This window comes from Polypterus senegalus, unplaced genomic scaffold (assembly GCF_016835505.1).
Source record: "Polypterus senegalus isolate Bchr_013 unplaced genomic scaffold, ASM1683550v1 scaffold_3308, whole genome shotgun sequence".
NCBI lineage: Eukaryota > Metazoa > Chordata > Cladistia > Polypteriformes > Polypteridae > Polypterus > Polypterus senegalus.
The window spans coordinates 1-10129 of NW_024377243.1; the positions used below are offsets into that span (position 1 = coordinate 1).

The 10129-nt window shown below is 40.5% G+C and overlaps 1 long non-coding RNA gene across 2 annotated transcripts; it reads right to left on the reverse strand.

Annotated features, from left to right (window-relative positions):
* Positions 1 to 789: 789 nt before the first annotated feature.
* Positions 790 to 9165, reverse strand: LOC120519275. 2 transcript variants are annotated; one of them, XR_005631431.1, is made up of 4 exons: positions 8857 to 9165; positions 5175 to 5312; positions 4981 to 5098; positions 790 to 849 (listed from the first exon to the last, which is right to left on the reverse strand). It is a non-coding gene; the product is annotated as an uncharacterized LOC120519275 (long non-coding RNA). The 2 variants fall into 2 exon arrangements; XR_005631430.1 differs by lacking the exon at positions 790 to 849 and having other exon boundaries at positions 4947 to 5098.
* Between the last annotated feature and the right edge of the window lie 964 nt (positions 9166 to 10129).

The window sequence follows — 10129 nt, forward strand, 5'->3', positions numbered from 1 at the left end:
TACCAAACATAACACATTTTACATTGTCATTTGAAAAATGAGCAGACATGCAGAAACCATGTGTGACAAAGTAAGTTCACGCCATCATTTAGGAACTTGTAGAATCACTTTTAGCAGCAGTAACATGAAGTACTGTAATCTTTTTCCCGTACAAGTACTTTAGTCTCATACCTGTAGACGTTTAGTCCACTTCTCCTTACAATACGGCCTTTGTGCACTTTATGTTTGTAGAAATTTCTCTATGTACAGCATCTCAAGGGGGTTAAAGTCCGGGCTGTGACTTGGCCATTTCAGAATACTGGGTTCTGCCAAGTGTCTTTTTCAGAGATTTGTTTGGTGTGTTCATAACCCCATTGCCTTATCTACAGGGTGGTCCAGATCTAATTATGCAATTATGAAAAAGCAAACACATCGTACCTGCTGTTCGACTGACAACCGTCTCCCCGCCATTTTAGAATGCAGGGCAGGTGCTGCCATCTATCAGCAGCAAAAAGATATTTTGTGAATTCTCTATGTAATAACTTAATAAGATATAGCGTAATGAAAATTGCATAATTAGATCTGGACCACCCTATAGTTGCAGCCAGGCTTTAGCTGTTGGTCTTATGGCATTACATTCTTCTCTAGGATACTGTTATACAGAGCAGTAAATGGCGAACTTGGTGGCTCCAAATTCATAACTCTTCCACTACTGTGCTTGACAGTCGACATGACATTCTTTCAGCAATACAGTGATTGTTTTGTTTTCATCAGTTTTTTTTTCAATAAATGAGAAAGTCAAGTATCTTGTGCCATTTGTCACTTGAGCTTAAATGTTTCAAATTTCAGGGCTTGGGAATGAGAAAACAACTGCAAAATAAAGTGTTCACAGTACTGTAACTCTAAATGCTCAAGGATACACACAATATACATTTAAAGAACATTTGTGAAGATATTGACTGTTCTTACCAATTAAATATTTTAGGTCTATTACAAAGATAGATAGATAGATAGATAGATAGATAGATAGATAGATAGATAGATAGATAGATAGATAGATAGATAGATAGATAGATAGATAGATAGATAGATAGATACTTTATTAATACCAAGGCAAAATTCACATACTCCAGCAGCAGCATACTGATAAAGAACAATATTAAATTAAAGAGTGATAACAATGCAGGTAAAGCATATTGTTTGAACAGGTCTTGGTGACAGTATGTTTAGTTTATTGGTGGTAAAAGTTTAAAACTTGGACTGAAGGGCAATAGAATTTATTAGAAACCATACTGTTTTAATCCATTTTGTGCTGAATCCCCAAATCTTCTGCTTTCAGTGGCATATGTGGGCGTGAATCGCTCAGATTACAAATCTGATCTACAAATCCTTGTGTTTACAAAGTCTCTTAATGAGAATGTCTTCGTTTGTGTAAGTTGTGCAAACGGAGGCTTTGGGATTAAAGGACAACAGTCTTATGCAGATCTATAAGGTTCAAACCTAAACCAAGACACCAGAGCAAATAAACAGTCCTGTTGAAGTTTCATCAGCTCTCAGAGATAATAGATGGTAACAGGCCTGGATGGAGGGCACAGTTCAGTAACTAGCTGGTGACATTTTAAGAAACAATGTGTGCCCTTTATGAACCCAGTCTGTTGAGGGAAATAACAGAAAACCATACTATTTTTAAATGAGTAGTGAGTAATTTTACCAAAAATTTTGCTTTAGTGTTTAGTAGTGAAGTGGGTCTACAGGTTTCACAGTCTATACGTTTTTTATTTATTGACAAGAAAACAGATAGAGGAAACTGTTTGGGTTGTTTCATTTGTCATTGTCAGGACCTCATGAACAGTTTCTTTTTTGTTTCTGCAAATGGGTATCAGAGTTAGTCTAGTTATTTTCCCTGAGGCATATAATTTATTTTAAACCTATATTTACTAACTCCTACCTATTACCTTGCATCTTGTTTTTTGCTGCTATTGTTACTAGCAATATGAAGCAGGGACATGAATGGCAGGCCGGGGTGTTCACATAGTAGATGTTCTTGATCAGTGGTTCTCGACATTCAGTCCTGCGTAGCTGCAGGCTTTTGTTCTAACCGGTTTCTCAATCAGTCAGTCATTGTTACCTTTAATTGAACTCATTGTTTTATCCACTGCCTGTTTATTCCTTTTATTTTACATCTACAAAAGTGCAGTAGTGTCAGATTTACTCTAATAGTAAGTTAATACATATTTGTTATTTTTCTGTCTTTAAATGCTTACTTTGTTTTGTTGTTATTTTAATTCACTTCTTCTGTGGAGTTTCTGTTCTTGGTTGTATCTGAATGCAGAAAATGAATGATGCGCAGAGCAGAGGCCAACACAAATGACTGCGAAAGAAGCAGCTAGTTCGGTGTTAACCCTCTTGTGTGCTTACTAGTAAAGAAGAGTCTGAATAACTCAAACATTTAAAAAATATTTTAAAAGAAAAAGAATGAATTCTTACCCATCTGAAACACATAAATCCCTACTTCATTCAGTAAAGATATAGCATGACCATTTTGTAATTTGTAGATGGTTGTAAAAAAACAGAAACTTTGAAGTAGTGACTTGCTTAATTAAAGGTGGGAGTGCAATTAAGAGAAGAATGAATTGGGCTAAACGCCGACAGCCAGCAGGGGGTCCTGAGGACGGAACGTTCAGAACCACTGGAATAGACTTCTTTCATCTGTGGGTCTGGAGTAGGGGTCTGCCACGTTGGTCCTGGAGGGCTATTGTGCCTGCAGGTTTGTGTACAATCCCAGTTGGCTTATTTAGAAACCAATCCCTGCCAATAGCAAATCTGATTTAATTGCATGTCTTTCTGCCACGTCAGGGCATTCTCGTATTGCAGATTTTTTCCATTTCAATGATATCATCCAAATGGTTTGTATCCTGAAGTATATGAGTAATTCCCTTTAGTTTCCTTACAAGTATTTTATTAAACCAGACAGTTCACAATGAATACACACACAAGTAGATGGAAACAAGTTAGTCAAATGCATCTTATTGCCAATAGGCAGCCATTAAAAATTATGAATCCAGTCATGTAGGACTAAAACTAGTAATCCAGGGTGGGCAGTCTTACCAAGTGAGGTAAAGTACAGGGTGGTCCAGATCTAATTATGCAGATCCTGATCGTCTGGATGACTTTGATTTATGCGGGGACGATTCCAGTTCGATGCAAAGACGATTCTTCATGTCGTCAGTTGGCACACTTCTCGATGATCCGGGATTTTTCGGGTGATTTTCTATGTAATAAACTTAATAAGTTATAGCGTAATGAAAACTGCATACAGTAATTAGATCTGGACCACCGTATAGTACTAGGGGGTTGTACCGCGTTAGCCATTATGAATGTAGTGATTATAAACTTGCCTGAAGAAGGGGCCTGAATTACCTCGAAAGCTTGCATATATAAAAGATGCCATTTTGCTTGACTTGTCACTAAAAGTGAGGCAAATAAAATGAAGAATAAAAATGGTGTTTGAGCAATGAGTTCTTTAACAGCACCAATTAACTTCTCATTAAGAAACTGGAACAAAAAGTGCAGCCACTATGGCCCTCCAGGACCGACGCTGCAGACCCCTAGTCTACAGCAATATGTTAGGACACAAGGCTGCGTCCATTCCATAAGGATGTGTCCTTGTGTGCGTTACAAGTGTCTGACAGGCTCACTCGCCATTTATATCTGAAGATGTTTATCTCCAGCAGACCTTAAAAGGGGCGACTGAAATGCCATTTGTTTCACGTTTGTCATTTTTGCACTGTTTAGTACTGCTTGTTCAAGCAGTTTTTGAGGTGCTGCTTCTTTAGTGCTATGAACTCAGTTATGAACAGTGGCACTGATGGCACTTTATAGTCACCAGTCGACCGGCCTGACACGTACTGTACGTCTTTATGATGAAAACTCCCATGGACACGTGACCTGTGAAACATCCCAGCTAACCTGTATGTCACTGTGCCACCTCTCAGTTTATGAGTAAACCATCCAAAGTCATTCAGCATTTAACTTTGCAATGCTGCTGTAGGTATAAAAAGAGAGGTGGTAAGGGAAAAATGAAATGAAAATATCCACCGACATTCATCTGCACGCTGATTGTGTCCATTTTACATAAACGGTTAGAAAGAAGAAGGGGGCCTGTGAAGCCTGAGAGAAGCGTCCAGCTGCTGGTGGCTCTGTTGTATGAATTTGCATTCTCTACAAGCCCGGCTTGACATTTTTTTGATCATTGTGGGGAGATGAATGAAGGCTTTATTCTCCTTGTAATATCTGAAAAGTTGCCAAATCTTCTGCTTGATATCATTTCCATAATAAACCAAGTCAGTGCCTGAGGCCTGTGACAACAGCACATAGTGTAACCCAGCCTAGCAATTTTTTCCCTACCCAAAGTCTGTAGTTACAGTATCTGAGCTTCATGCCACAGCGTCGAGTGTCAAAATTAAAGTATACGGCTGGATCAGCTTAAAAAAAATACAATTATATCATTTTAGCATCTAATACAGCATTTACTGTGAAAGGATTTTTGTGAGGCCTGTTTTTGTGACTTCATTGAAGATGCTGAATTACTTTTATTCTTTTTAAGTGAATGAAAGTAAGTTTGTAAAGCTTGTGCATTTCAAGACTGATATAATAATTCATATTTATAGTCACAGGAGCTCAAGTTTGAGACTTTATTGTCATTTTGGAAGTCTAATTCACCTCTAGACATCTTCCATATCTAAAGTTTAAAAGAAGGTGAGGGCGAGCGTGGACTGCTGACTCACATCCCAAGTCATCTGAAGCATCGACTCCCCTCTTCCACTCATCACTGAACTTTCATTTTGAGTCTCCACGTATGCAAATTGAGACAAGCAGCAGGTTTACGTTTACATGGGATAGGTGACTGCTACAAAAACACGTGCCCTCTACACCCATTTAATGCCGGAATCTACCACTGGCTGCCTTCGACTACAGAAGCCTGAAAACAAACCCACTCACCTACCGTCTCATGTTCAGGGGGTATCAAACTTCCTCAGTAATGCTGCAAAAGAATGTCATCGTCCTCACAACCTGCGCCATCTTGTCGTATCCCACTGCATCACCGCTACACCCTCGCCTAAACATAATAATTCAGACAGTTCAGTCACACATAACAGTTTGTAGGAGGAAAACCCTAAAAGAGCTTACGTTACCTCCAAGTGAGATCTTCCGATTTCTTCTTGTTTGTGCTGTGGATCTCTTCCTTGGTCTCACACGTCGGCACATGCAAATGCAGTGTGGGACACTTTTGTCTGAGCAGATAATTTATAAAATGTTCAGTTGGCTTCTCCCTAGGGGGACACCGATATGCAAGATTACTCAGATATGTTAGTAACATAAACCTTGTGTACTTTGAGAACGCTACATGCCTGTAGTCTGTAAGATTCCCATTGTTCCTAACAATAGGAAATGTATCCAAAAGTAAGATAGATAGATAGATAGATAGATAGATAGATAGATAGATAGATAGATAGATAGATAGATAGATAGATAGATAGATAGATAGATAATTAATCCCAAGGGGAAATTCAAATAATCCAGCAGCAGTATACTAAAAAATGAGATGTTGAAGATGCAGCAGTATATCTGTACAGAATAGAACCGAATATCAGTGTGACCCTGTAAAAACCACACACAAATAAAACATTTAAATATATATCTGGGAGTATATTAAAAGTACACAATAGTATCCAATAACAACAGTAGTGACTGTAACCATACTGTATAATAGTACAATAAGGCCATACACTGTATATTATCTCTAAGGCTGTAACTAGACTTGCAAATCAGTTCTGCGCACGACAAGACGACGAGTTTTGGGGAACGCGCTGATCTGACGCCTGTTTCAGTCTTGACGTTGAAACTCCTCCTCAGCTCGGTAGGGCAGGAGCGCAAATGTCTATAGCGTCTTCCAGAAGTGAAGAGAGCTGCTGAGGTTACGCGTTAGCCGTTCTATGGTATACAGTGGGCCCTCCAGTGTAGCTAGTTGGATCATAGACATGCATTTGGTAGACGCCGCATTCACTGTGTTGCCCAATCGACATGATAAGTCAGCGCGTCCGCCATATTGCGAGTGGCAAACGTGTCATTTAAACTAATACAGACGGACGTGGAAACCGGGTTTTCTGATGAAAAAACAATAACGTTTAAAACAGTTTCGTTTGCATACAACAGATTTTGGCGAATCGTTTACATGCAGTTATTTATATCCATTTATACACTAATAATGGCAATTATTAAATAATAATTATTATTAAATAATTCCTCCTGTATAAGTAACATTTCTCGGACTACTTTCTTCCATCTCCGAAACATTTCTAGACTTTGTCCTGTTCTTACCGTACGGAAGCGTATTAGGGCCACGGTGAAAAAAAAAATACAATAAAGTCAGCACGTCGACTTTAATCTCGACGTAAATGTCGAGAATAAAGTCAGCATGTCGACTTTAATCTCGACATTTAGACTTTTTTTTTTCTTCGCTGTGTCCGTATTTTTTTTTCACCGTGGCCCTAATACGCTTCCGTACTAAGCAACACAGTACTAAAGTATTGGTTAATGCCCGAGTCACCTCACGTATAGATTACTGTAATGCTATTCTATCTGTCATCCCACAAAAACGTATCCATCGCTTACAATTTATTCAAAATTCTGCTGCCAGGATAATAACCTGCTGTTCTAAATCCACTGAACATACTACACCTATTCTCTCTCAACTTCACTGGCTCCCTGTTAACTACAGAATACAATACTAAATACCGCTCTTAACATTTAAAGCTCTCCACAACCTCAATGATCTCCTACAGACTGACACTCGTCTCGCTCACTCAGATTGTCATCTGCAGCTGTACTTTCTGTACCACACATCAGACTCTGTGCTATGGGAGCTCGAGCGTCTCTCATAGTGCTTCTCTTCTCTCTCAAATACATCAGCTCGATTCAATAACACATTTTAAATCTACCCTCAAAACATCTTTTCAAACTGGCATACCAATTGTGAATTTTGCACTGTTACCGCCAGTTATCTTTGTTTGTTTGCTAATTATTGCTTTTTGATTTATCATTCTCTTGTTTTAATTTGACTAATGTTGTTTAATTTTAGAGTAAAGTGACCTTGGGTGCTAAGGTTATAAAATGGGATTTTCTAATGGCCAAATATAACCCAAACAATTGTTCAACCTTACCTATGAAATGTAATCCCCCGGGATCAGGTTTGGAGCGTACAGCGGTTTGTACAATCCCGAGCAGCACCTTATTCATTACTTCACTCCACAGCAGTGCCACTCGCAATATGGCGGCGGCGACGTGGACGTATGATGCTGCTGGTCGTGCGGCGTCTAGTAATCCTATGTCTATGAGTTGGATCGTGGTGATGTTCTGGGCAGATATTTTTATTAATTAACTCACACATCCGTTCACCCCTGAAGCTGTGGAGGCCCCCCGAGTCTTAGTTGCCTCACAGCACGGTCCTATGCAGACAGTAATAAGACATTGTTGGACGAGGCGTCATTCCATTGTAGGCCATTGCTAGTGCATTTCATCCTGCCTTGGCTTATTTAAAGCAGTTCATATTTTTAACTCATTGGTTAAGAAGCGGCCATTGCAGCGGCTGTATTACAGAACTGGATTAAGTTCAAAAACTGGTACAGCTACAGGTAGACATTTCAACGTATCAGTGACAAACTGAAGGAAGGTCAAATTAAACAAAGCACATGTGGTGCTTCTTCTTTCTTCAGCATATTTAGATCACATTTCAACTAAAGATCAAAAGGTATTTCTGCATTTTGTAAAGTGAATTAAGTGTACGCCAGCATTTTAGTCCAGCCGCAGATTTTGGGTAACTCTGCCTTCTTCTTCTGAACACCACATCAGATTAAACAGTGTGGCAAGCCGAAGAGTAACATCTGGGAAAATGGCCCCGGCTTTGTGTTTGCCGCTGTGGAGAGCAGACGCTGACCTAACAGCCGAGGCTCATTCGGCGGGATGACCTCAGCTCCATCAGCCAGATCAGCCAGGCAGCCTTTCCTCCTTTCATCCAGCAGGTGGCAGTGCTGAATTAGACGAGAAGGACGACGTGAAAAAGAGGAGATGGCGGAGGGAGGCTCTTTTAGAAACATTTCTAAAAATATATCACATTAGAGAAGAGAAAGGGTCGTACTCTACGGTAAAACGTTATTCTTTAAAATGCCGAGTCCTTTATCCAAGGTGACTTACAAGACTTGGATGCTTTTCAGTTATTTATCACACGTCTTTTTAACGTTTGAAACGGCTCTCTTTTTCTTTGACAGTCGGGGGTCTGTACAGGTGTGGATCCTGCCTTGTGCTCACTGCTGTCACCCCATCCGGGGAAAAAAAAAAACGATCGATTCTCAGCTTATTGCAAAAGTCAAGAACTTTTGTTTCGTAAGCCCTTTCACAGCAGGACCCCTTACCAGACCGACATTATAATAAATTGAATGAAACGATAAACAACAGACGTAAACTGTAAAGTCAGTGGCATGAAGTGTCATTTAGGCGGGGATCACAAAAGCGACAGCATCAGTGCATGAAGGCCGCGTGCAGAAGAGTGAGACTCCACGCTGGGGTCCATGGAGTGAGCCGCACTGGCCCCCAAACTTCTCGTTTCAGTAGAGATGGAGGACCAATGCACTTCACGGAGCCAGAACGGGGTGCCATCCGGGTGGTTCAAGGCTCCGTATTTTAGTACTGCAGCTCTGAGCTCCGGCCAGGTGCCTCTTTCAGAAAACTGGCGACGTAACAAGTCACCTGGCAGTGCCCGGAATGCCCCCTAAAATGCAAACGTGGAAGAATAAACACCCTGAGCAGATTCTTACTTACCGTGTCCTTCCGATGTCTCATTAAGCTTCGAGAACTTGACTTTTATCTGCACTGGTGGCGCTCACCGAAAGCCAAGCCCTCCAAGTAAAAGGGCAGTCACTTGGGTGCCCTAAGCTGTATCTCGCAGCCAGCCGCCATGCTCTCCTGCTGCCTTCACAGTCCGTTTAGAAATGCCAGCTAATGTGACTTGACTTTTCCAAAAGGAATTCTGCAGGAGGACATGGACTACAGCTTCTTTAAAGAGCAGAAAGAATGGAAGGAGTTCATGCAGAAAGAAAGCATAAGCCACCACTGCTTCTGTGATTTATAAACCAGCACTGACATTAAAAAAAAAAAAAAGATAGCATCACCTCCATCACACACGTCTTTAGAGATACGGCCGTGTGGTTTTTAGACCACCAGATCCTCTAGAGCAGGGGTCACCAACTCCGGTCCCGGAGGACCACCATGGCTGCAGGAATCATTCCAACCCTTTTCTTAACGAGTGCCCTGTTTGTGCTGCTAATTAACTTTCAATTTTAATTGACTTTATTTTTTTAAAGATTTGTTCCCCTGAATTTCATTTCCTTCCTTAAATGACACCCAAACAGAAGTGAAACGTGAAATAAATGAGCCAACAGAAGACCAACTAAGTCAGGGCCTCAAACTCCAACAAGTTGCTTAATGAGGTGCCAATTCCTATCATTATTCAAACCCGTTCTTTAATTCTGTGGCTTGCTGTTGCTCTTGCGGTGCATTAGCAGACATTTCTGAAATTGTCGATTTTCTCTTTTCTAAGAGCACTGCTCAAATGTTTAGGGGATCTGAGCAGATTAACATTTAGGAGATCTTCGCCTTTCTTTATTTTCAGATATTGTATGATGGACACCAGTTGTTTTGGCTCATTTTGTATCTCATTATTGTTTGGCTGCTGATTAAGGAAAAAGAAAAGATTGAGGGGTCTGAGACTTCAAGAGCAAGTCAATTAAAATGAATTAAAAAAAAAGTTAATTAGCAGCAAAAACAGGTCACTCATTAAGAAAAGGGTTGGAATGAAAACCTGCAGCCATGGTGGTCCTCCAGGACCGGAGTTGGCAACCCCTTCCTGGATGCCCTTCAGTACACCTACAGTAATTGGTGGGCACTCGGCTGAAACCTCAAAACGTTGTGCTCATTCAGGCGGCAGGCAGAGGAAACAAGCGTTGCAGCCAGTGGTCCGATTTACTCGGCTTGCTGAACTTAATTCTATCTTCAAGAATCTCTCCACAAATTGAACTGGTAGCACACAAAGTCT